Source organism: Talpa occidentalis, unplaced genomic scaffold, assembly GCF_014898055.3.
Source record: "Talpa occidentalis isolate TD23 unplaced genomic scaffold, MPIMG_talOcc4v2.1 talOcc4.679, whole genome shotgun sequence".
NCBI lineage: Eukaryota > Metazoa > Chordata > Mammalia > Eulipotyphla > Talpidae > Talpa > Talpa occidentalis.
The window spans coordinates 2,881-28,610 of record NW_023605060.1 but is presented as its reverse complement, the minus strand read 5'-3'; the positions used below and the strand labels follow the sequence as shown (position 1 = coordinate 28,610).

Here is a 25,730-nt window from a genome sequence, read left to right as displayed (position 1 = left end):
GAGTATATGTTAATGAGTGTTATTTCTTCATTGAAGTATTGTCCCTTAATCATAATGTATGACATTGGGTCTCTTTTTATTTTTGAGTTTGAAGTCTGTTTTATCTGATATAAGTATAGCTGTTCCTGCTTTCTTTTTTGGCCCATTTGCTTGTAGGATGTTTTCCATCCTTTGAATTGAGCCTATTTTTATCTTTTGTAGCTAATATGTTTTCCTGGAGACAGCAAAAGGTTGGGTTTGTTCTTAATCCAGGCTGCAACTCTGTGTCTTTTTATTGAAGAGTTTTTAGGTCATTTACATTTAGAGTTAATATTGATATGTAGCATCTGTATTTGCCATTATTTGTCTTTCCTTTGATTTTATTTATTTATTCTTTTAATAACTTTTTTTTTTTGGTCTCTTTCGTTGTTATTCGTCCCTCTGAGGTTCTGGCTTTTAGGATCTTGTAGTATTTTTTGGAGTGGGGGTTTAGTCGCAATGAAATTCCGGAGTTTCTCTTTGTCTGGGAAAGGTTCCATATTCTTTTTCATGGAGAAAGAGCTTTTGCGGGATAGAGTATTCTTGGTTGGCATCTGTTTTCTGGAGTCTGTTGACTATGTCCCTCCACCTTCTCCCTTGCCCGTAATGTTTCTTCAGAGAAGTCTGATGTCAGCCTGATTGGTTTTCCTTTGAATGTTATCTGGTTTCTTCCCTCTTGTCAGCTTCATTATTTTTTCCTTGTCCTGGATTCTTGGGAGCTTTACTATTATGTGTCTTGCTGTGTTTTTCCTTTCGTCGTGGAAGTTTGGTGTTCTTCTTGCTTCTTGTATATCAATTTCAGCTCCTTCTTCTCATTTGGGAAGTTCTCTTCAATTATATCCATGAAATATTTTCCTGTTCCTACATCTCTCTCCTCTCCTTCGGAATTCCTATAACTCTTATATTTCTTTCCTCATGGAGTCAGATAGTTCCCGAAGTCTTTCTTCATTCTTTCTCCTTCGTACTCTCTTTCCTTTTCTGTTTTGTTTCTTTTATTTCTGTGTCTTCAAGATTACTTATTCGTTCTTCCATTTCATCTATTTCTGCTTTCATTGCTTTTCCCAGAGTTCTTTAGTTCCTCCATTAATCTTTGATCTCCTGCATTTCTCTTACTTCCCTCTTTAGGACTCATTTCCTTCTTCTGATCTATCACTTTTAATCATGGCAATTTTAAATTCTCTTTCTGGAAGGCTCAGAAGTTCTTCCAAGTTGCTGTCGTTGCAATCTGGGGAGTGTTTTCTTTTTGTGGTGTGCTTCTTTCCTGAGGATTTTAGGTTGCGTGTGTTCTTCTACTCCCTACTGTCTGTTTTCTAATTTGTCGTATGCATTGGGACACTGTGTTGCTCGGACTGACTGACATCTTGGGTGAACTTCTCCGCTCCCCTCTGGCTCTCCAGAGCCATCTCTGTCTTCTGGGGGAGCTTTCTGCTGGTTTTAGGCAGTTTTACTGAAGAAATGTCCCTGTTCTCAATGGCGAAGCGGGATGCAGTCCTGCGCCTCCGGTTTCAGGCACACTCTTCTGCGCACCCGTCTGCCCCGGACGTGGGTGCCTGCTCCCTCTGTGGGCTCAGACTGCTGGTCGGAAGGGGCCTGGCGTGAATAACTTCCCGGCTGGCCACTGGGTCCTCCAGAAACCTTCTGCCCTTTTCAAGCCGTCTTAAGAAATGTCCTGTTTTATAGGGTGTTAGTGACTTTTTTTTTCCTGGTCGCTAGGTGGCGCCAGAGATCTCTCCTATTGTCCTTGGGGGGCTGTTTTCGCCTCCCCCCACCCCGTGGGACAGAGAACAGAGCGGGAATGGTAGGGTACACCTCAACAGCTTTGGGGTGCTGTGTCTGCCTTGTGCCCACCGTCGTGGGAGAAACCCACGCCCCGAATTTTTCGTGCCCCAGGTCTCAGTTCAAAGCCCTCAGTTCCAGGATGCGGGCTGTAGCCCAGTTCAGTGGCGCGGGAATGGCGCCTTTTGCACCCGCTCCCGTGCCTGGGCGCCTGGTTCCTGCTTACTCAGGGAGGGACCTTCACCTCAGAGGGACCTCCGCGCGTCTCCCTGCAAGCCTAGGTCGCAGGCGCGGACCTGGGCAGCGGCGATCCAGGTCTGCACTTGCTTTTCAAGCTCCCGAGCGCGCCGCGTTCCGCGCCAGCTTACCGGCAGCCCGGGCTGTGTGCGCGTCTCCCGGGGTCTTTGTTCTTCTCTAATGCGGATCCTGCAGGGGTTCGCCTCAGCTCCCGTTCACGGGGTGTGGTGGCTGCAATAGTTCCTTTCCACTCACGGTCCCGCTTGCTACGTCGTTTGTTCTTGTGGGCCGTTTTTGGTTTGTTGTTTCCTCCTCTCTGCCGGTCGGAGAGTGCCGCCTCTGTGGGCGGGGGAGGGGAGCAGGGTTCTGCGCTTCCCTCCCTTCTAGTCCTCTTTTATGGCCAGTTTCTTCTTCGGGCAGTTCGCTGAAGTCACCCGTTTATCTTCCGTGTCCCAGTTCTCACTGGGACCTGCCGCTTTTCCTCCCTATTCACTTTTTTTTAATGGGAGATCTTACTCGCAGCGTCTCCTCACCGCCATGTTGCTCCGCCCCCCTAAATGCAGGTTTTCTTTCCATTCATCAGAATGCCGTGGTTAATGTGTAGTGGTTAAGTGCATGAATTTCAGATCTGTCTAAAATGGGTCAAGCCAGACTACCTTTTCTTTTATTAGGACGCACCATTCAAAGGACTTCTTATTATATTTAGTATAATAGAGCTATATAATAATATATAGATGCAAAAGATACAAAATGCAATAATAAAGCTATGTTATGTTAATATATATACCTATATTAAATATAGCTCTCTAATAATATATAAATATATAAATATAGTATAAATGGGGAGAATTACCTACCTCAAAGAGTTATTAAGAAAATTAGTTTATGTAATGAACCAAATGTAGTGAACATGGTTCCTGACATTATTTTTTAATAATAGAATGAGAGTGAGAAAGTGTCTTTTCATTTGGCTTTTCAATTTATAACTACTTAGAATTGAAGCCAAGAGAAAAGAGAAATCTCCTTTATCCTCTTAAGAAAGTACTAATTGAGTAGTCTGATTGCAAGGATAGGACTATGTATGGTTTGGCCAAGCTTCAAACCCTATTCCAGCCTGGTGATAAGAATGAAGTGCTTGGGTTGCCATCCTGATCATTCTGGATCATCAAGGGTCTGGGCTGGATGATGGGGTGGAGAAGTAAGTGCTGCCTTACTGAACTGAGAGTGGAAGAAGAGACACTTACTAAAGGAAATTCAAAGTGTTGCTACCAAAAAGAGCTTTAAAAGCTGCTTTGCATCCCTAAAGGACTGAATCAACTAGAGAAAACCAATGAACGATGGCATGACTAACCCTGAGAAATGAAAGCAGATCCAGAAGTCTGCTTGCTCCTATTTTAAACCAAAACATGAAGATAAAAAAGAGAAATAGACAAATTCAAAGTCTATTCTGATTTTATTGGAACCCTTCAGGAATTGTCTCCCTGGAAGCTGCAATGTTGAGTCAAAGCATCGTCAGCAAAATGACATAAGCAGATATTCAAGAAGGATAATCAGGATTTTTTTTAATAGTTACTTAGCTAAGAGAGGATTTCTTTGCAAGAATTCTTTCTACTCTTTCATTTCTCAGATGCTTACTAAACTTTCCATTTTGCCTACAGAACCATAGTCTTGAAAGGCATAGTTTCCCAAAGTTAAATTATTCACTTATCCCTGTGGGCAGTATGCAAATAAAAGGACAGAAGTTATGCAAATAAACAGGTCGATTTCCTCTGTCTACTTGTCCTTGTTTATTTGAATTAGACCTTTGTATTCTCTTTTCTCAGAAAACAGTAAGTTAGGATAACAAAATTCAGAAAGACAAATTGCAAATATGTCCTAGTGTAGCTTTGTTCTATCAGCATCAACCTTTGTAAAAGTCCCATTGATGATAAGCTCCAAATATCACTTAACTCAGACAATTTTGTATTCTTTCCCTTCGTATTCCTCCTCATAAGAAATTTCCTCTTTCTATGGTCATCTACCATCTACAAAGATCACATCACCAAACATGGAAGAATGACACATTTCTTAAAGAGAATGTCAGATACAGGCACACCTCATTTTATTGCATGTAGCTTTATTATGCTTCAGAGACATCACACTTTTTACAGATTGAAGGTCTATAGTAACCCTGTGTCATGCAAGTCTATTGGTGCCATTTTTCAAACATGTGTTTTCCTTGTCCTTCTCCAATATTTCTTCCAATATTTTGGTAATTCTCCCAATATTTCAAACATTTCCCTTATTATATGTCTGTAATGGTGATCTTGATCTTTGATATTGCTCTTGTAATGGAGTACCAGCAACTGTGCCAATAGAAGATGTTTTAATGGTCTGGATAGAATATCAAACCAGGCCAAGATTCCCTCAAGTGAAAGTCTAATCTAGATCAAGGACCTATCTTCAATTCTCTGAAGTTGAGAAAGGTAAGGAAGTGACAAGAAAGTTTGAAACTAGCAGAGATTTGTTCATGTATGTAATTTAATGGAAGAAGCCATCTCCATAACAAAAAAGTACAAGGTGAAGAAAGTGCTGATATAGAAACAGCTGTAAGTTTTCAGAAGACCTAGCTAGGTTAATTAGTGAAGGTAGCTATATAATAAACAACAGATTTCAGTGTATACTAAACAGCCTCCTGTAGGAAGAAGATGTCATCTAGGACTTTCATAGCTAGAGAGAAGAGGTCAACACCAAGATTTAAAGTTGCAAAGAATAGTCTAAATATCTTGTTAAGGGCAAATGCATTTGATGGCCTTAATTTGAAGCTGGGGCTCTTTTACCACTCTGAAAATCCTAGGGTCCTTAAAAATTATGATAAATTAACTTTTTCCATATTTTAAAAATGGAACAATAAAGCCTAGAAGAAAACATATCTGTTTACCACATGGTTTACTGTACATTTCAAGTCCAGTCCTAAGACCTGTTGATCAGGTGGAAAAAAGATTCCTTTCAAAACATTACTGCTCATTGGCAATGCACTTGGTCACCCAAGAGCTCTGATGGAGAAACACAAGGAGATTAATGTTGCTGTCATGCCTACAAACACAGCAACTATTCTGTAGCCCATGCATAGATCAAGGCGTCATTTCAATTTTCAAGTTTTATTATTGATGAGATATATTTTGTAAGGCTATAGCTGCCATAGATAGTGATTTCTCTGATGGATCTGGGAAAAGTAATTGAAAATCTTCTGGAAAAGATTCACCATTATGGATGCCATTAAGAATAAATGTGATTAATGGAAGGAGGTAAAAATATCAACAGAAGTTTGAAAGAAGTTGATTCCAAACAGCATGGATGACTTTGAAGGGTTCAGCGTTTCAGTGGAAGAAGTAACTGCCTGATGTGGTAGAAACAGGAAGAGAACTAGAGTAACAAGGGAAGCCTGAAGATGAGTCTAATTTGCTGCAATTTGTAATAAAACTTGAACAGATGAGGTGTTGCTTCTTATGAAGGAGCAAAGAAGATGAATTTTTTGAGATGGAATCTACTCATGGTAAAGATGCTATGAACACTGTGAAATCACAACAAGGATTTAGAAAATTATGTAAACTTAGTTGATAAAGCAATGACAGGGTTTGAGGGGATTGACTCCAATTTTAACAGAAATTCTTTGCAGGTAAAATGCTGTCAAGCATCATTTATGATAGAGAGAAATTTTCATGAAAGGAAGTCAATCAATGCAGCAAAATTCATTTTTGTCTTCTTTTCAGAAATTGTCACAGCTGCCATGACCTTCCAAAAACACCATCCCGAGAAGTTAGCAGACATTAACACTGGGGTAAGACAATGCACAGGCAAACAGATTATGTCTTTCGGAAGACTCAGATGATGGTTACCATTTTTTAGCAATCAGGTACTTAAGGTATATACATTTTTGAGACACACAACTATGGCACACTTAATAGACTATATAGTAGAGTATAAGCATATACTTTTATATGTACTGGGAAAACAAAAAAAATGTGTGCCTCAGTTTATTATAATAAATCACTTTCTTGGATCACCTGGAACTGAATTCACAATGTCTCCCAGGTGTGTCTGTATGCAAGCAATTTTTTTCAATGTTCCTACAAAAAGAAAATTAGCAAATGTAGAAGGCAATTATGATTGTCATAAAATGTTTCCTTTCTCTTCTCCTCTTGCTTTTAAATGAAACATAAATTTCCAGGTTATAAGTCAAAACAAAGTTCTGGGGAAATAGTGAGAAGACCAGTAAAAATGGACAAGAAATATGAAAACCTCTAGCAATAAATAATGAGTACAATTAAATAAATGGCCTGCCAGTTTCTTAACCTCTAAGCCAAACACTATATTCCCGAATTTAAAACAAATAAGGAAACCATAGCAATGGATACTAAACCACACATAAAAATAAATCTCACTTAATTCTATTGTGTTTTTGAAACACGGGATATTTGAGTGGGCAGCGTTATCAGATAAGGCTGCGGAAACATACCTTTTATTTGTTGAACTAAATAAGATAACTTTTATTTGTGAACTAAATAAACTCTGGAGGAGTACATGACAAGAAATGAAAACCTGAAACCAATCAGAGATGTTCCCAATTCTGGGCTGGGACTGTTTTCCCTGGAGGTCCTACAAGCCTACAGCCAACATGACTTCCAAGATGTATCAAATCAAAGAATGTAGCATGAAATGAAAATTTCACTGGCTATTGTAGACTACCTCTGGGAAAACATTTTATGAAAACATACCTCAATCATTTAACTTGACAGGCCAAGTCCATTATTAAACAAAAATATATCTCTCAAAACAAATCTTGATTCATATAGACTCAAGATGATAGCTGCCTTCCAAATTCCAAGAGAGAATAGCAACACCATGTGATTGTAATCATAAAACTTTTATCATGGCATTATCAAGCCCTGTTTCTTTAAAACCCAACCTTAGTCCTTTCTTAAAGTCTCACTTAATATATGTCTATATCACCTATCTATCTATAAATTGATAGATATCTTATTATGTGGGATTATCTTTTAATCTACAGGCAATTGTTTAATTATACCATTATGGGATAGAATGACAATAGGGTTAAAAATAATTCCTTCTGAGATTTAATTAGAGTCTTGGATTAGACAACACACTCTTACTAATCTCCCATTCACGAGTATCACATAACATATTCCTTGTGAATCTTCCTTGGTTGCCACCTTTCCCAAATAGACTTGCATGACTATGCTCTTTACACCAGAAAAAAAAAAAAAAAAAAAGAAAAACACTACTTTAAAAAATGCTTCCAGTATTTTACACAATGAGTTCAAGTGCCAATGGACATGTATTGGGCAATCTTGTATAAACTCTCCTGATTATATCTGTCACACTGTAATGTAAAGCTTAATGTTACAATAAGATTGACTTAGACCTGAGGCTAAAGCCATGTTATATTCATTTTTGTCCCCTATAGTGGATGCTGCCTCGCTCTGGTTGCCTTTATTGAGCCAATGCACTTATCTCCTACCTGCTATGAGTCTTGGCTGCTAATGGTTCGTACTTATCTTTTTCAAGAGAATTATAAGTGGCCACTAAGAGCCCAGCCCAGGAATGTCCAGAGAGCCCTCGTCAAAGGACTAGATGGTTATATGGCGCCCACACTCAAGCTCTTGACTTGAGTTAGAACAGCGCTTTATTCTCCAGTGCTACCCTGAAGATCAGGCTAAGGCTAATTTGAGTGAAACCCACTTCTCTGCTTAGCTTTCCCCTGCCCTAGTCTGCTTCCCTCACTTCCTTAGAGGTTTCTGCTGGAAACACTGTTATCAGTAAGTCATTTGCAAAAGAGCATCAATTTCAGGCTGTACTTTTAGAAAATCTAAGGTACAGCCTACTGATCCTAACTCTAAGCATACCATTTTCTGTGCCCATCTGTCATCAGAACAGAAATGATGACATTCATCTCTTCATATCTGGGACCTAATCAGTGCTGGCAATAGCAAACACTCAAAAATAAAGTTTGTAAATTTGAATTAGTATGTGAGTATATTTAACTCATTCCTTATCTTCATATTATATTGAATAGTGAAACCTTAGAAAAAGGCAAAGAAAGCTCTAAGGATCATTGTCATTATCGTTTAATACCAACCTTATTCTAAGACCAAATGAATGTAAATTGCTGGTTGAAGGAGGCAAAGTCCGCCTCCATCTTCTATCCCTACAATAATTCAGTGATTAAACAGCATATCTCCTCAATTAAATAGATTCATTAAGCATAGCTAATGGCCATATATCAAACCTGAATTTTCTTTTTCAGCTTGTGCTGAGAATATTTTCCATTTCTCACTTTCATCTTACTCCTGTGTTAAATCAGCATTAGGTTGGTAAATAACAAGCCAACTCTAAAAAATAAAGATGGTGCTTTTTCTCAGTTCCCACACAGTATATCACTAGAGATTAAAACACATGCAGGGATCTGGTCGCTACTGTACCCCTTGTAAACAATTCTATTTCTCTTCCTTAAGGAAGATAGATCTGATTCCACTAAATGAATTAACAAGTTTATCTAGAAGGAGAACTCTTACATTAATCAAAAACATGTGAATATATCTAAATTAATCTGAAGGCATAAGTTTCTTGATTACTGTTTCTGCTCTGGTATATCTGATAAATAAAATAGCAGAATTTCCATGAGTACAAAAGATAGGACAAAAGATGTAAGAACAGAAACCATAAAATACATAAAAGACAACATAGGTAAAACTCTCCATGACACTGATTTCAGTGATGTCTTTGGGGCTTTGATGCCAATGGCAAGGAAAACAAAAGCAAAAATAAACAAATGGTACTATAGTAAACTAAAACACTTCTGCACAGCAAAAGAAACTGTCATTAAAACAAAGCCAACCAGCTGAATTAGAAAAAAAAAATACTTGCACCTCACACATCTGACAAGGGACTTGAACACAAGGTCTACAGATAACCCATACAACTCAACAACAAAAACAAAAACAAAGAATCAATCACAAAAATGTACAGAAAAACTAAATTGACACTTCTCCAAAGAAGGCAGATGACCATTAAGCAAAAGAAAAAAAATGTTCTTCATTACTTAATATCAGGAAAATGCATATCAAAACCACAATGAAATACCATTTCACACCTGTGAGAATGGCCTATACCAAAAAGATCAGAAACAACAATGCTGGCAAGGGTGTAGAGGAAAAGGAAACCATACACTGTTGGTGGGGATGAAACTGGTCAGTCCCCATGGTAAATAGAATGGAAGCTTCTCAAAATAATTAAAGTAGATCTCTCATATGATCCAGCAATTCCATTTTTAGCAATTGCACTTTTTTTTTTGGCACCCAAGGCATAAAAACAAAACAAACAAACAAACAAAAACCTCACACTAATTTGAAGGGATATATGTTCACTGTAGTGTTATTTACAATAACCAGCTAAGGAAGCAATCTAAGTGCTCACAGACAGATGAGTAGATTAAGAAAATGTAGTATATAAACACAATGGACTACTACTCAGCTATAAAAGAAGACGAACTCTTGCCATTTGTAACAACATGGATAGAACTGGAGAGAATTAGCTTAGCAAAATGAGCCAGAAGGAGTGAAATGCCAATTTCACTCAGACATGGAATACACAAATAAAACAGAGGGTTAGAGAAAACCAAGTCAAATGTAAACCCTAAAATTCTGACTGTAAAATTTAGGATACCACAGCAGAGGCGGAGGAAGGTGAAGGCCAAAGGGGGGCTCCAGTGGGCTGTGGTGAGGAGTGTGGGTGTCCTAATGATGCGTGTGACGTGGTAACATACATTTGAAGAAGTGTTATGTCTATGCACAGGATTGTAAACCAATGTTACTGCAATAAAAAATAAAATTAATCTAAAAAACAATAAATAAAATTGCTATTTTATTGTACAATCAGAACTACTTGATGCTCCCTCCTAGAGTCTCTGCCAAGCCTACAGATGACTGGCTCATTCTCAAGGCAACAGCTGCCCTTCAGTTTCAGTGTACTTTTATGCAAAAGGTTCTAAACTTTCACAGGAAGCTCCCCAGTCATTTTCTGGCCTAGAGACGTTGTATTGTGATGATTAATGACTTGGGATCTACCTTCTCTTTGGTCCTTCATCTCATCAGCTTATCATGACCTCCAATGGCTTAACACACCAGTTCTCATGTGTTAAGTTCCTTCTTCTATGTGGAAGTAAGAAGAAGCAGGGACAGCAGTGCAGTGTAATCATCAAATTTAAGCTTTCAAACTGTATTTATAAACCATTCAAAATGCTTTATAATCTCCACATGAAAGCCAAGTTTGAAGAAAGACTTCTTCAATCTGAATACAATATACAAATGAGTAAATTATTGTTAATGGTATGATTTTCTAAACGCTTCTTCAAAGGCTGAACCAGGACAAATTATTTTCATCTTAAACAATAAATTTATTTTTCTACTATCCAGGATTTCAATATAATACAGACCTGTCCACATTTGTAAAACAAAAGATACAACTGCAAGAGAAATGAGGAGAAAAAAAAACAAGGATTGCATTTCAGAGTAACAGAAAAATGATTACACTAGAACACATTTTAAACAAGTTTCTGCTAGATCATGTAGGTTGAGTGTGATTACTAGTTCTGGGAACACCTTATGAAACAAAAGTTAAGCATTGCACTGGGAAATGGATATAGTGTCTTGAGTTCATTTCTCTATTGAATAGCAAGTAGAGTTCAATTTGGGCATGGGGAGTTAGGATATCTGGGGAGAGGATTTTATCCCAAGGATATCAACAAGAAAAAAATCAGGCTAGGAAAAGTAAGATACAGAGATGGAATTTTACACAATCATTCAGAGTGCAGAGGATTTCTATTGTGTCAATTTAGCTTACCTGGAACTAAGTCTCTCAAAATTACCTTCCCTACATAGTTCCTGATTAGCACAGTATCAGTCACATTCTTCACTCATTCAGAAGATCAAAGTAGGCAATGAGGTTAAGATATAAGTTGGTGCACAAAGTTTAGTAGAGTGGTAAAAATTGGGAAGATAATGGAGTAAAGTGTCTTATTTCTCAGAAGAAATAAAACACTCTTCACTAAGTTACTGTTGCTGCAAAGTTCTCTGTAATGCTCAATTCAGATTAAATCAATACTATTTAAGTTCTCCAGGTATACAGTGAGTATAAAACAATTTACTTGCTCTTTAGTATCTTTGTATAACTTTGTCCATGTCATTGAAGTTATTGGTCACCCATGCTTAAATCATATCAGCAGCTTTTATTTATGCTTTTTATTTATGTATAATTATGGTTAACTTTCTCAACAACCTAAATGCCCCAGAACAGGTTAGTGGATCAAGAAGATGCAGTATAGAGAATGGAATACCACTGAGCAATCAAAAAGGATAAACTCATGCCATTTGTGACATCATAGACGGAACTGGAAGAGATTATTAAAACATATTCATTTTTCTTTTCTAGGTAGTATTAGCATTCCTAGTAACTTATGTTTATATTTAAAATTATGTTTTGCATAACAGTTTTGATACGTATTTTTATCCATGACATAATTCTGGAAAGATCATAATTCTGAGAAATCAGAAAACAGTGAGTAGCTGGCATGTAAGAATAAACATTTCTGAAGCCCAAGCTGTAACATTTTTCACTTTATAATTTCAATTTATTCTTACCAATCTTTTATAGTTAGCATTACTATCCCTGTTTTAAAATTTGGCAAAACCAAGGCTCAGAGAATTAAATGTCTTGTTCAACAGCTCATACTTACAAGTGACTGTGAACCAAATGCTATTTAAGTCTAAAGCCCTGATTCTTTCTACTACCTGGAGCTTCTTCAAAGGAAACTTGCATTTCTGATAGGTGACTTATGAAATTATAACTTTTTGTCTTTATATGCTTCTAACCTATGACTTTGCAGTAACTTAATTTCAGACATTTAAGTAAGATTAATTCTTCCTCTTAATCTAAAAATAATTATCTTTCTAGCTTGAAAGATGTTATAGAGGAGGGTAGCAAAGAGCTCAGCAGAAGTTAGCCATGGTTTTAGAGCCACTGGGCTCTTCTTTATATAACCAAATCTTCCTTTATTTTGTCTTAAATCTCCACCTGATGCCCAAGATTCATTCAATGAACCCTAAGTGTCCAAGAGAAGCCAGATACAACATTAAAGAATTATTCATGGAATAATTCATGGAATCTATCTACCATGAGCTATTTCTAGTATTAGATAACTATGTAAATGAAATTCCAACTTTGCACAATGCTGCTATAATTTGAGAATGTAGAAGGACAAAAGGAATCATCTCTACTGGAAGACATAAAAGAGGTGCTACTTGAGCTAAGACAAGATTGCTCATGGTAAAAGTCTTACCATTCAAGAGTATATGCAAAAAGTATATTCATAAGTAGATTTACTCTTTGGAAATTATAGTAATTTGGTGTACTGGAATATAGAGATCGGGCAATGAAATTGGTAGGGAAGGCATAACTCAATTAACGAATTCCTTCATACCAAGGAATTTTGGCAATGGAAGCTATAAAAATGCTTACACTGGGAATGAATATGATTAAACTTGCAGGTCTGACAACAGTAAATGAAGAATAACTTTGAAGGAGGATCAAGACTTACCCTGGATTGTCTTCTGACTAGTAGACAATGCCCTCTAGTACCAGGACCCTGAGCTAGCCTAGCCCAGAACCCTACCCACTCCCTGCCTGGTTCTCCCTCCCTGGAAGTTATAACCCTATTTCTTGCCCCACCAGCTATTGGACTCTACAGCAAAGGATTATTTTGTTCTGTTGTCTACTTTGTTCTCTACTTACATGTACTGCCAGAGCTCTGGGTCACACCCCCCAAAAAATGCCACATATGCTACTTGCTAGACCACTATGGACTGTGTTATCCTTGTGGATCTTTTACATTTCTGAGTACTAACCATCCTCCATTTGTCCTACTGCAACCCCTGTAACTACAATTCAATGAATCTAGCACTAGGTAGACATTTAGTAGCCAGTTTTATCAGTTAAAACCTAACCTTGGCTAATTTCATACATTTGTAAAAATGGTCCCAGTTAACCCCCCCATTAGGAATATAGTACTCATGTTGTAATTTTGATAGTGGGCATGTCAGTGAGAATAATAAAGAAATAATACCCCAAAAAGCTATGCTTTATCATCACACATAGCTACTATTATTGATTCTTTAAAGTTAATAAGCTTTTCCCTAACTACCACTTTGTGACTCTAGTTCTTTCTTAAAAATAAGTGAAACCATAATCATACCAGTAGAAAAACTGCAATAACCTTTGGAACCAGAAAATTTTGAGGTAGATGAAATAGGTTGATAAATAAGAAGATAAGGGGCAACCAGAGCTATATGACAAAGATTCAGTGTCTGACAGCTAACAAAAAACAATGATAAAAAATTTCATCTCTTGATAGTAACAGCTTTCTCATAATAAAATCTTTATAATACATTTAATATATACTATATTAATATGGACAAAGTGGGGAAAATGCAAAAGAATCAAACACTGGACCACAAAACTTCCAAGCATCATCTGGTTACCAGGGAGGAAGTACGATATTTTAATGAAAAAAAATCCCCAACGTATAACACCTAGAATTTTCATTTCAGCAATTGACCCTTCAATATTAAGACCCTTTGTCTGTTACAGAGGGGTAATGATAGGTAGAATTTTACCTGAAATTCCCTCAAGTTTCCAGTTCTCCTGGTCACTTCCTTCTCAAAATTTTTCCTGTTACTCATCAAGGGCACCTGGAGACAGTTGAAGTGTTAGTTTAAATGAAAGGAATCATTTCCCAGTGGTTGTAAAATTGAAAGGGACATGAAGGAAAGTTGTACATTATATAGTAGTAGAGTGACAGAATTTTAGTGACATTTAAGAATGGTTTCCTATTTTGTACAAGTGAGGTAACTAAAATGAAGTTAAGTTGTACTGATTAGGAATAAATGTGGGTCCAGATTTATGGGGGTTTGAAACTTAGACAATTTTGAAAGTGATCTTTCAAAACATAACATAAAGTTACAAATGTAAATTTATGGGAGGCCTCCCTCGTGGTGCAAGGGGTTAAGACACAACCTATGAAGCTATCTTCAGGCTCTGCAGCACAAGTTCAATCCCTGGCCGGCCAGAGAGAAACCCACATGGCACAGCAGACCTCTCCTGCCTCGCCCGCTGCTCCCCTCAGCAGTGCACTTTGGTCAATCTGCCTGTTCTGTTCCCCAGTCTGTCTCTGGTGAATCCTCTCACCCTCTACACCTCTGGCCTGTACCCAGGCTCTTGTATGCATAAATAAATAAATCTTAAAAAAAATGTAAAGTTACATACAGGACCTTGGCCAAAGTGTATGAAAGTGAAGGGTTCATACTCTAACCAGAACTAAAGGAGATAAAACGTAACTTCAAAAAGCAAAAGGCCAATGGCTCAGTCTCTGGAAGAGCAGGGAAGAAGAAGGGTATTAAGGACTCCTGGAAACAAAGGTATGAAGCTCACCAGAGATGCTTCTGCCTGTTTCTCTACATACCACATGCTGCTTTATTCCCCTCACTGTAGACCAGCCTATTCAGAAGTGGGGCCTGGGGCACTGACAGTTCCTAAGTAACACATCACAGTTACAGTCACTGCTGAGATGCTCTTTCTGGGACAAGCCCAATCCTAGTGCAAGACCTGAAGTGGCCTGGTGGGGTCTAAGTCCACTGTGGTCAGAGGAGAGCCTTATAAAAATGTGGGCAACCTGGGGCCTCCCTAGGGGCACAGGGGTTAAAGTGTCAGCACTATCAAGCTATTGTCAGGCACTATCGTCATGAGTTTGATCCCCGGCCAGGGAGCTGACCCACATGGCATAGCAGACCTCTCCTGTCTCACCTGCTGCTCCCCTCAGCAGTGTATTTCAGTCAATCTGCCTGTTCTGTTCCCCACTCTGTCTCCGGTGAGTCCTCTCATCCCCCACACCCTTTGCCTAGACCTCAGTTCTTATATGCATAAATAAACAAAATAAATCTTTAAAAAAATGTGGGCAACCATTGGTACATGATCAGAAAAGGACAGGTCCTGTGCCAAGAGCTATCTGAAACAAACAAACAAACAAACAAACAAACCCCACAAAAGTGATTCTGTCAACGCTAAATAGCTAGTATTATACTCAGGATCATAAACTGAAGGTCCCATTCCTGCACATTTTTTTCCCTGATAGTTACAGCTGATACTTAACATTTTAATGTTCATGGTTCAGCGTTTTTGTTTTCTTGTCATAGATAGTCATCAGAATACCAAAACAAAATGAGACCAAGCACAAAATAATCTTAGCTTTCCATTCAAAGTCACAGTTCTTCTCAACGATCATTATGCTAATCAGTTCTCATTAGAAATTCATCAGTAGAAAATATAGCACATTTGGCTTAAATGGGGATTATATATTAACTCAGTAGAAATTGTCCTTTCCACTGCTCTTTTGATTTGATTTGTTTACTTATTTTCTCTTTATCATAGGTACAGAAACATGGAAAAAAATAGCAATGGGTTGTGTCCTGAGTTAAATGAAAAGTTGTGGTATGGTGCTTTGAAATGTAAATAGTATCACTCTAAGCTACCATTTATTAAAGCCATGCTTTTAGAACAAATAGTATTTTGATAAGCATTTCAGACCAAAAAGTTCCTGCATAAGGAAGTTGCTATTGATTTGCATTTCCTAGTTAAGTAATTCTCTATCGATTTGTATTTTCCCCCTAAACAAAGTGCTTTAATGTTCAGAAAAATTAGAACAAGAGTAATTGAAATGGGAAATTTTGACAAAATATATCATAATAGAAATCCCTGGGCCGCTTTTCCGCCCTCAACTCAATTTAACCTCATCTTCTAATTTTATTTTAATTTTTAAATTCATAAATCTCATTGTTCTTGACTAGCTCAAGAATTTTTTTCCCCACTTGGATATATGCCATAAGTTGAAGGCATTGCTGGGAAGGATTTACATAGTGCCAGAATGACACCACTTGGTTAAGATGGGAAAAGATGGAGCTTTGCAAATAATTAATGGATTTGAGTTTTCAACTCTCTTCAACCAGTGAGGTTTTGGTCTGGCTTAAGCTCAACCTTGTGATTTGTTAGAACATAACCAAGACTACATTTGTTTTACTCTGTACTGGTTGGGAAATCTCAATTCAGAAGTGACTTTGGGAGTACAAAGGTAGAAATAAACTGACCTGTAGCAGACACCATACCCAAGTGCAGGCATATGAGTGATCTTCTAAAAGAGTAAGAGAATAGCCTCTACTAATAGTCTCATTTGATTTCCTTGATATATATTGAATCCTGCCAAGCATGCTCATGACATGAGATCCTGACACAGAAGCGCAAGATGAGAAAGGATGGATGACAATATGATTTCCCAGCAGATGATGTACAAGAGAAAACGTAATCAGGGTTGTCAAAGAAACATGCCAGGGTCCCACGGGACTGTGCATTTGGAAACCAGAGTGGAGCTCACACTAGTCTAGTAAACTCTTGGCACCAAGATGGAAGCCTATTTGAAGCCAAAGAGTCAAATTTGTAAGGTTTGCCACAATCTTTAAAATACAATTACAGCCACTGATCAAAGGACAGGTTTATATATAAATAACATGGAGAGGACTCATGATCATATGTAAACCTCTTAGATCCCTCCTACCTACACTAGCATGACCTTCAAGATGTCCTCTATTGTTAAAAAGGCCCCTCCACATACACACTTAGAAGTATTATGCTATTTGTCATTATGTATGTTTATACTGAGCAATTTATAAAGTGCTTAATTTCTTTACTGATATTGTGATCATATATGTAATCACATCACATAGGATCATGTAGTGACCATAACTTAGAATAATTTATCAGTTATGCCCAGTAGGAAAGAAAGCTTCCATTTTCTCTCTAGGTTTACTTTCTACCCATCTTGGTCTAAATCTGTGCCCAGAAAGAATGAGCTTTACCACTGAGTCACTGAGGCTCCCCTGACCTCCCTGATTTCCAGTCAGATTTGGTCAGTAGGAGGCACAGACATGAAGTCAGATATTGGGAAGAAAGAGAGGTTGGGGTACTGTTACCCTTACTCTCTTCCAACTGTTGCAGGCATAACAGGGTGTTTTTCTGGAGAGGGTAGACCAGTTGGTCCTTAAAATAGGACTTCAGTTCTCTCCAGATTCTGGAAGTAGACTCCTCTCCTTATCCATGTTGGCCTAATGGTGGGAACAACTTCCTCTCATGGCTAATCTTGGAGAGCTTAGTCAACACCACTTTTTAATTCTTTAAACCTAACTATATATCATTTACAGGGTCGTTAAATTATTCTTATCTGTTATTACACCCTTTGATTCTATAATGCTGATTAACTCTAACTAAACTTGCATGACCTCTTTATCATATTTTTTTATTCTTATCTGAACACAATCTCCTTGGATTCTATAACTCTGATTAATAAAATTGGCAAAGAGATAGCATTTTCTGCAACACCACATCTGAAGAATCACCGATCTATTATAAGCACAATCAATGTGTAGTGCAACAGCAACAATCCCACAGGGATGGGTGTGTTTCCAGAAAGCCCTATGGTGTCATGGATCAATACTGGACTTTACATACCAGGGCTCAAATTCTGGTTTTGCTTCTTCCTAGAATCATGACCTTGGGCACATCTTACAACTTCCCAAAACCTGGTTCTTTGTTAGTAAGAGACTAATAATAATATCTCTCTCATACGCCTGTTGCTGGGATTCAATAAGACAATTTGGTTGAAGCTCATCACATGCCATCAGCATGAAAACTGACAACCTGACAGTAGTAGTTGTAGCCAGGGAACTAAAACAATGTTACCAGAGCTGAAACCGCAAGTGTGAGGTATAATCTAAACATTTTAAGGTCAACTCTTCTAGTGACCTATGTTAAAAAGCTGTCATAGTGCTACTTTACTCAGTTTATAAATTATCAAAGCACTATTGCTATCAAAGAATAATAATCAGTAACCTGGATCATTTTCTTATTTTATCAATTAGTCTCAGGCCAAGTAAGGTTTCCAGCCTTTAAGTATCTTTTTTATTTCCCCATGCTAGGAAGATTCAGCTTGGAAGTAGAGAAGAAGAAGCTGATTGTGATAATGAAGATAGTGGTGGTGGTGATGAAGATGTTAACTGAGATTAACTATGTGCCAGCACTGTTCTAAGCCTTTTGTATGTTGTCTTTTAATCTTCATACCACCATAAAGTATGGCATATTGTTATTTTTTCATTTACAAATAAAGAAACTGAGGCAAAACTGAGATAATTTGTCCATGACCACATCTAGTAACTGATCAATGTGAAGTTCAAATGCTGAAGTCCAAACTCCAACACCCAAGGATGAAAACACCAGCTATTCTTTTTCACCCTGCAAGTTTGACCCCACTTTTTTATAAACATCTGGGTTCCATCTTTATGAATACAAACATTTTATTCAGAATTATAACAGCAGAAAAATTTTTGTCAAGCCAAGACTTTACAGAACAAATATCATTAGGTCAGTTTAATTTATTACTGAAATTTCTATTCAGCACAGTTAAACCATTTTAATGTTTACTTTATTGAAATTATATTCACCAGGATCATTTTTCTGTAAACTATACACTGAACATCTGATTTATTGGACAGTCATTTTGTCCATATCAAATTTGAGTGATTATAGTTTTTCCCCCTAGGACTTATTGTATGGTTAGTATAATAGAAATTCAACAGACCCACATCTAATTTACATGAATTCAATCAGCTTGGTCAAAAATTAAAATAAATCTAAGAGTTGTAGTGATTTTCCAAATCCACCCCCTGGGCATTCCCAGGCACTAAAAGGTTTTCTATATGATGAGGACAGAATTAACTACTGATTCCCCCAAAATATAAATTAAGGAATTAATTGGGCAGAGTTTGGGGTTGGGAAGGATGGCACAGGTGGGGAAGGTGTTGATGAGAAACAGGTTATCAATATAATCTCAATATATCTCCCTTCAAATTATAACTTATAGAAACTATAATTTACTGTAGTGGAGAAACAGAACAACACCTTCACCATGGGGTGACAATGAGTAGGATGAATAAAGGGCAAGCGAACAGGATGTGCCTGCAGGTGGGTCCCTCTAAGAAAGACATGACATCACATGTATTGATGCTGCCAAATAATGTGGAACAAGCACCCCGTTAGGAGGAAACACCAGTTGAACCAAACTGAAGGATTGTCTGTAAAATAACTGACCTGTAACCTTCAAAGTTATCGAGTTTGGGGAAGAAGACAAAATTGCCTCAGGAACCCTTCCAAACTAACAAATGTGATGACTAAGTACAATATATGATCCTGGACTAGATTCTGTACTGGAATAAAAATTGCTATGTGAGATATGATTGGGGCAATTGCTAAAAATGGAAGTGGACTATATATCATATAAAATCAGTGCAGCAATATTAAATTTCCTGAATTTGATAACTACACTGTGGTTATATAAGAAAATACCCTTGTTCTTGGGAAATATACACTGAAGTATTAAGTGATTTTAAATAATCATGATGTATGTAATCTAGTCTAGAGTGGTTAAGCAAAAATCTCTGTGTGTGCACATAGTGGTAACAAAACAGCAAGTGTAATAAAATATTCAAAATTAGTGAATCTATATAAAAAGTATACAGTTGTTCTTGCAATGCCATGAGAATTATTTGAAAATCATTTCAAAGACTATTTTTAAGAATCCCTTGAAGTCTTTAGCAAAACACTGACCAAAATGGAAAAACTATTAAAATCTGATGTAGAAAATAATGATAATGTTAGAGTCAGCCGTCTGGAATTTCCACAAAGTTATGGAACATTTGAATTATTTACTTGCTGATCATGGCCCATCCATGCCAGTGCATGTTGCATACATGACTCAGTACACATATTACTATACAGGATATCTACCAAAAATCTTTGTACTCTTATGGGCAATTTAGGGATTTTCCAGGGTAATTTGTTCTATATATGATTTTCAATTTATTTTAGAAGTTAAGACCTTTTTTTAAATGTCACTTCAATGTATTTCTAGAAATTTCAGGGTTTTTTTCTTGTTTTTTTAATCTTTTATTTTATATAATTCTTACATCATTTTTCATTTTTGCACAATGTATGCATTTTCATTTTGGTTATATTCCCCATACAATTGCACCCCTCCTTATTTTGACCCTAATCCTTCCAATCCTTCCTCTCCTCAACGCCCCCCCCCCCCACATAGTGTGTCTTTGGTTTATAGTTGCTTGTTGATTTTGATTTTTACTTAGTATTAATTAGTCTTTTTCCTGGTCCCTTATTTAGGTTTTCTAAATTCCAACTATGAGTGAGATCATCCTGTATTTTAGAAATTTCAGTTTTTAATTGGTCCAACTTTATGGATGAAGTTTGCACTGTTTGGGAGTTCGTGTTGATCTTTTCTGCTGAGCACAGTGTGCTGCAGTCTCCATTTTCCCTGGAGATGTGGGATACAGCCGCTGCTACCCACTGTGGATCTAGAAGTTGCATCCAGAGTTTACAATGCCCTCTGATTTTCAGGCGGAGATGAACAAGGAGACACATCAGGAAGAGAGCTGGGGGGAGGGCCTAGTGACATTGGGTATTTATACCCAAACCTGCTCCCTACCTGGGCAATAAAGGCATATTCCACAGCTCTCGTCGGACACCATCACCTACATCTCTGGCATTTGTCCCAATTTCTAGTGACTGCTCTGTCAAGGGCTGGCTCCTGGAAATATTACCAAAATAATCTGTTGATAAAGCAAAGCTGAGCTTGTACTTATCACAGGAAGACAGATGACTACCTTGACAGAGTCTCAGCAGCAGGCAGAGAGCCATGTCAGGGAATAGAAGAGATTTTGAAGGTCTGGGTTAAGGTGGATTTTTCAAGCTAGAGCTTGCTCAGGATGGAGCAAGGCTCATGATATAATAGATTAGGATTGGTAGATACTGCAAGACATTCCAAGTAGTTAAGAAATAAACAATTCTTGATAAGCTTGGTGGAGCTATCAATTTTCCTGAGACGGGGATATTTACTCAAGTGAGGATAAGTTAAGCAGAATGGTATTGAGATTAATGGACTTGCAGGAAGTTCCTAAAACAAGCAATAAAGTTATTTGAAGTTTCATCTTCCTGGCCATGAGTAGCCTGAAATAGAAGTAGACTGTCAGCTGTGTGGGTGTTGGTGGTTTCTGTTCTCAGCTCCCATCCTTCTGGGTCTCGGGACAGTAATTCCCCACTGTTACAAGACCCAGAGAGCTTCATCATCCTTGATTGCTTTTCTTCCCTGCGTAGATAATCTATTAAACTTTTTTTCAATTACCCCATCTGAGTGTGCCATCTGTTTCTCATTGGGATCCTAACTAATAAAGAGTTAGATAAGCATTTGTTCATTTGTAAATATTTATTAACTCAGCAAATTGCACAGAATTGCTTGGTTGCCAGTATTAATCAATTGCATCGTGTGTCCAAGTCAGTATTACGGTGCATGGTGTGCTAACTGGCAGTGCAGCAAAGTGTCAACCACGGACTAGAGAGCACGCCTTGTCCCTGGGTCTATTTGACCCACCAGCTGCAGTGGACTTACTGATCCTTTCATAGTCGTGACAGAGGACAGCAAGTACTTAAACTGCTTCAGCTAAGTGCTGGGAATTGAGCAGCTGCAAGTCCTAGCACTGCCCTTCTGTCCTGGTTCTGCAAAGTGCACTTTTTTTAAAATATATTTTTTTTCTGCTTTTCTCTAGGTCTCCATCTCCATCCTGAATATCTTCCTAGTGACTCTAAATGCTTTACTCGTGGCAGTCCTAGCTGCCAAGAACTGGAGACTTGACCACAATTCCTACCAAAGTGCAAAGGCGGCTTCTAGTTGACTGCTTTGCCTACACTTCTGGCCTGTGAAAATAAATGCATCACTCCTTGACTTCTTCAATTCTCCTATTCTCTAGCCACCTCCACGCACGCGTGTGTGTATGTGTGTGTGTGTGTGTGTGTGTGTTTTAAACCCCCAGTGCCACTACCTATCCACACTACCTTGCCTCCTGCTAACACTTTTGGTATGGTATCAGTCCTCTAAGCATCTAAAAGAGAAAATGAAGAAAGAGGTCACATGCTGATCCCAACCCCCTGTCCCCCAATAATACACGCCCAAAAGTTTGAAAGAAACTAAATCTTTAAAAGAAGCAAAGCAAAGAAAATAAATGTGTGTCTAAACAAATTTCCTAGGTTATGTGGGAGTTCTCTGGGCTTCCTCCTCCCTACTAGGATTACTATCATCTTGAATATACACACCTTGCAAACATCCACAAGTGCTGTATTGAATTATTTAGTATGATTTAGCAGGGCTATTTGTTCTGTGGTAAACCTGTTTGGAATGAAATGAAGGAAAGGACATAAGACAGATACAGAAGAGCAAAATTATAAGCAAATCACACTAGGTTTCATTTATCATACTCTACTTTCATGCCAAGAACTATTTCCATTTAGTTATAATGTGTACATAATATTTATTTCAATGAGATACAGAAACTCATATTATACATATCTCAACACTTACAGAGATAAAAGTGAACTCTACACAAAAGCCTTTGTCATATGCAATTGCACTGGCTCTTTTTAAAAAGAGGCCGAGTGTTTTCCAAAGGGACATGTTCTGAATACCCAATGCGCAAGCAGGAAATATGAATTCTCACTTTGGGTTTCATATTGAACTCAGCCCTGGGAGAACCAAGCAACTGAACCTGGTGTCATTTCAAGAACCTCATGGCTTCTCATGTAATACATTACAAGGCAATAGGTTTCCTGTTGAGAATATGTTTTTAATTTTTATTGCATAAATTATACACAACACAATCTGATAATGTGATTAAAAGCTTTGGCTTTCAAGTTAGACAAATCTGAGTTTGAATTCCTGTTTCTAGTCTCACCAGCTCTATGGACATTTGCAAATTAAGTTATTTCATTGTATCTTCGTTACTGCAACTGAAATTGGGGATGTTATTATAAGAATTAAATGAAATAATGCATGAAAATCACCAAGCATGATGTCTATCATATAGTGAGCACTTAGCATGACTGTGCCATTTAAAGCTGCTGCTTTAATACTCTAGTCACACTGGGGAATGGTCAGCTTTCATATATTTTTTAAAGATTTATTTGTTTTATTTATACAAGCACTGGGTACAGTCAGAAGTGCAGGAGGGTGAGAGAATTCACCAGAGCCAGAGCAGGGAGCTGAACAGGTAGTAGGACCGAAGTACACTGCTGAGGGGAGCAGCAGGTGCGGCAGGAGTGGTCTGCGCTCCATATGGGACCCTCGCCGGGCAGCCGGGGATCCAACCGGCACTGCAGAGGCTGTGGGCAGCTTCACAACCCGACGCTCAACCACTGAGCCACCGGGAAGGCCCAACTTTCATATTTTAACCCTTGTATCTCCATTCAGTTGAAAGCCTATAAATAAAGCTTGCCAACTCCTTCCTACCTACCAGTGGCTAATATCCAACAGTCCATTAGGGATTTTCACATGGAACTTAAACTAACCCATCATAGTTGCTGTGTGTGAAGTTAACCTTATCATCTTCCACCTAAAAAGAGTTCATCCTCCTGATTTATGAACTGTTGTTAAAATGGACAAATTCCCTTGTTCTCAAAGATAGCTTGAGTCATGAATTTCTCTTGGTTCATTAAAAATAAAGGAAATTGGAAAACAAAACCAATGAATGAAGAACGAATAGGTCATTTCTCTCTATCTCTCTTTCTGTTTATCTCTCTATATCTGTAATCCAAACACACACACACACATCTTGAGAAGAAGCGCAATGATTATATACTATATATACATATATAATAGTGATGGAAATATATTATGTGTATAGCCACATGTATATACGTGTGTGTGTGTGTGTGTATGTGTGTGTATAAATCTGTTCCATAAAGGGGCCTCCCCGGTGGCGCAGCGGTTGAGCGCTGGGTTGCGAAGCTGCCCGCGGCCTCTGCAGCGACGGTTCGATCCCCGGCTGCTCCCCGGCCACCGGAGGAGGGTCCCACATGGCGGCAGACCTCTCCTGCTGCCCGCTGCTCCCCTCAGCAGTGTACTTCGGTCCTTCTGCCTGCTCTGCTCCCCGCTCTGGCTCTGGTGAATTCTGTCACCCTCCCACGCTTCTGACTGTACCCAGTGCTTGTATAAATAAATAAATAAATAAATCTTTAAAAAAAAAAAAAAATCTGTTCCATAAAATGTAAAGAAAAAAATCAGTGAAAACTTAATACAATTTAGGGGGAAAACTAAAAACCTTAAGGAAATTTCTTACAGGCCTCTAAGAGTTATAAAAAATACCAACATTCTTTACATTTGTGTAGTATCTTAAAGTTTACCAAGCTTTTTCACACATCTAAACTCCTCAAGGGGAGGAAAGTAGCTTTATTATGTTGCTTTTACACACAATTACACGGAGACAATACTTTAGACTGAACCACCAGGAAGCTCAATGTTGCGGACAAGGTGGCCTGCACAGAGACCTAAGAGAAGTGAGGAACCAAACCTGCATCTTTCTTAAGAAAGAAGAGAGGGAACAGCATGTACAAAGGCCCTGAGACAGGAGTATGCTTAGCATGTTGAGGAGATGGCCAGATGGAGTGTGGGGCTGGAGCAGAGGCAGCCAGGAGCCCCACAATGTAGGGTCTTGCAGATAAAAGAAAAGCTTTAGAATCTTTACCCCTAGACCTTGCCAAGAAGCTCTCAGCTAGCAAGTTGCAGATATGGGGCATGAATTTGAATCTTCCATTTCAAACTCTGAGATGGTGACACATAAAAACAGTGGTTTTAGGTAAGCAGTTGGGACCCTGACAGGCATCATTAAGCATCCCCAGAGAGTCATTTTATTTCCCCTATTCTACCACCATGCAGGACATCAAGAATCTCTCTCTCTGGCTCCAACTCTCCTACAAAAGCAACTAATAGTTTCAAGAGTTCCTCTTTTTTCTTCTTTTGCTCAAAATCTGCCTTTCTAATCTCACTGCTGGCACACTCTACCTGTGACCTAAGGCAAATCTTTTAAATGTCTTTGTTTTCTTCTGTCTGAAAAAAACAAAGATACTATTGATATTTTCAAAGGCTGCTTTATCCCAGAGAAGCAAAGTAGTCAGGAGTGTCTCTTGCAGAAAGAGGATATATCAGGTATTCACTAAACAAGTCTTCATTCCAAGACTCTGCTGGGCACTGTGTTGTGTGAGAAGAAATAAAATGTTGAAGCCCCTGACTAGAGAGAACTCAAAGTTCCATTTAGGAAAATGACATATTTCTATAAGCAACACCTGGAGATTAAGGGTCTTACAATGAAGAAAGAAGTTACAGCGGTTAGACCAGGCCATTTAGGGGTATTTCTTAATGGGGCCACAGAAGTCAGTTGACATCTGACTGAGCTTTAAGTTTCTCTGAATTAGTAGGACACTTTCATTCATTTTTCCCTTCAAGATGTATAAAATCTTTCTTTAAAAAAATTCACATCAGGGCCTCCCTGGTGGTGCAGTGGTTGAACGCTGGGCTGCAAAGCTGCCTGCAGCCTCTGCAGTGCCGGTTCGATCCCCTGCTGCTGGCGAGGGTCTCACATGGCACGGCAGAC

The 25,730-nt window shown here is 38.3% G+C and overlaps 1 long non-coding RNA gene across 3 annotated transcripts; it reads left to right on the top strand.

Moving 5' to 3' along the window:
• The first annotated feature begins 11,510 nt into the window (after positions 1-11,510).
• On the top strand, positions 11,511-18,376 carry LOC119230343 (uncharacterized). 3 transcript variants are annotated; one of them, XR_008549414.1, is made up of 5 exons: positions 11,511-11,646; positions 11,814-11,916; positions 12,175-12,414; positions 15,571-15,630; positions 18,165-18,376. It is a non-coding gene; the product is annotated as an uncharacterized LOC119230343 (long non-coding RNA). The 3 variants fall into 3 exon arrangements; XR_008549413.1 differs by lacking the exon at positions 11,814-11,916; XR_005121739.2 differs by lacking the exons at positions 11,814-11,916; positions 15,571-15,630.
• The last annotated feature ends 7,354 nt before the right edge of the window (positions 18,377-25,730 follow it).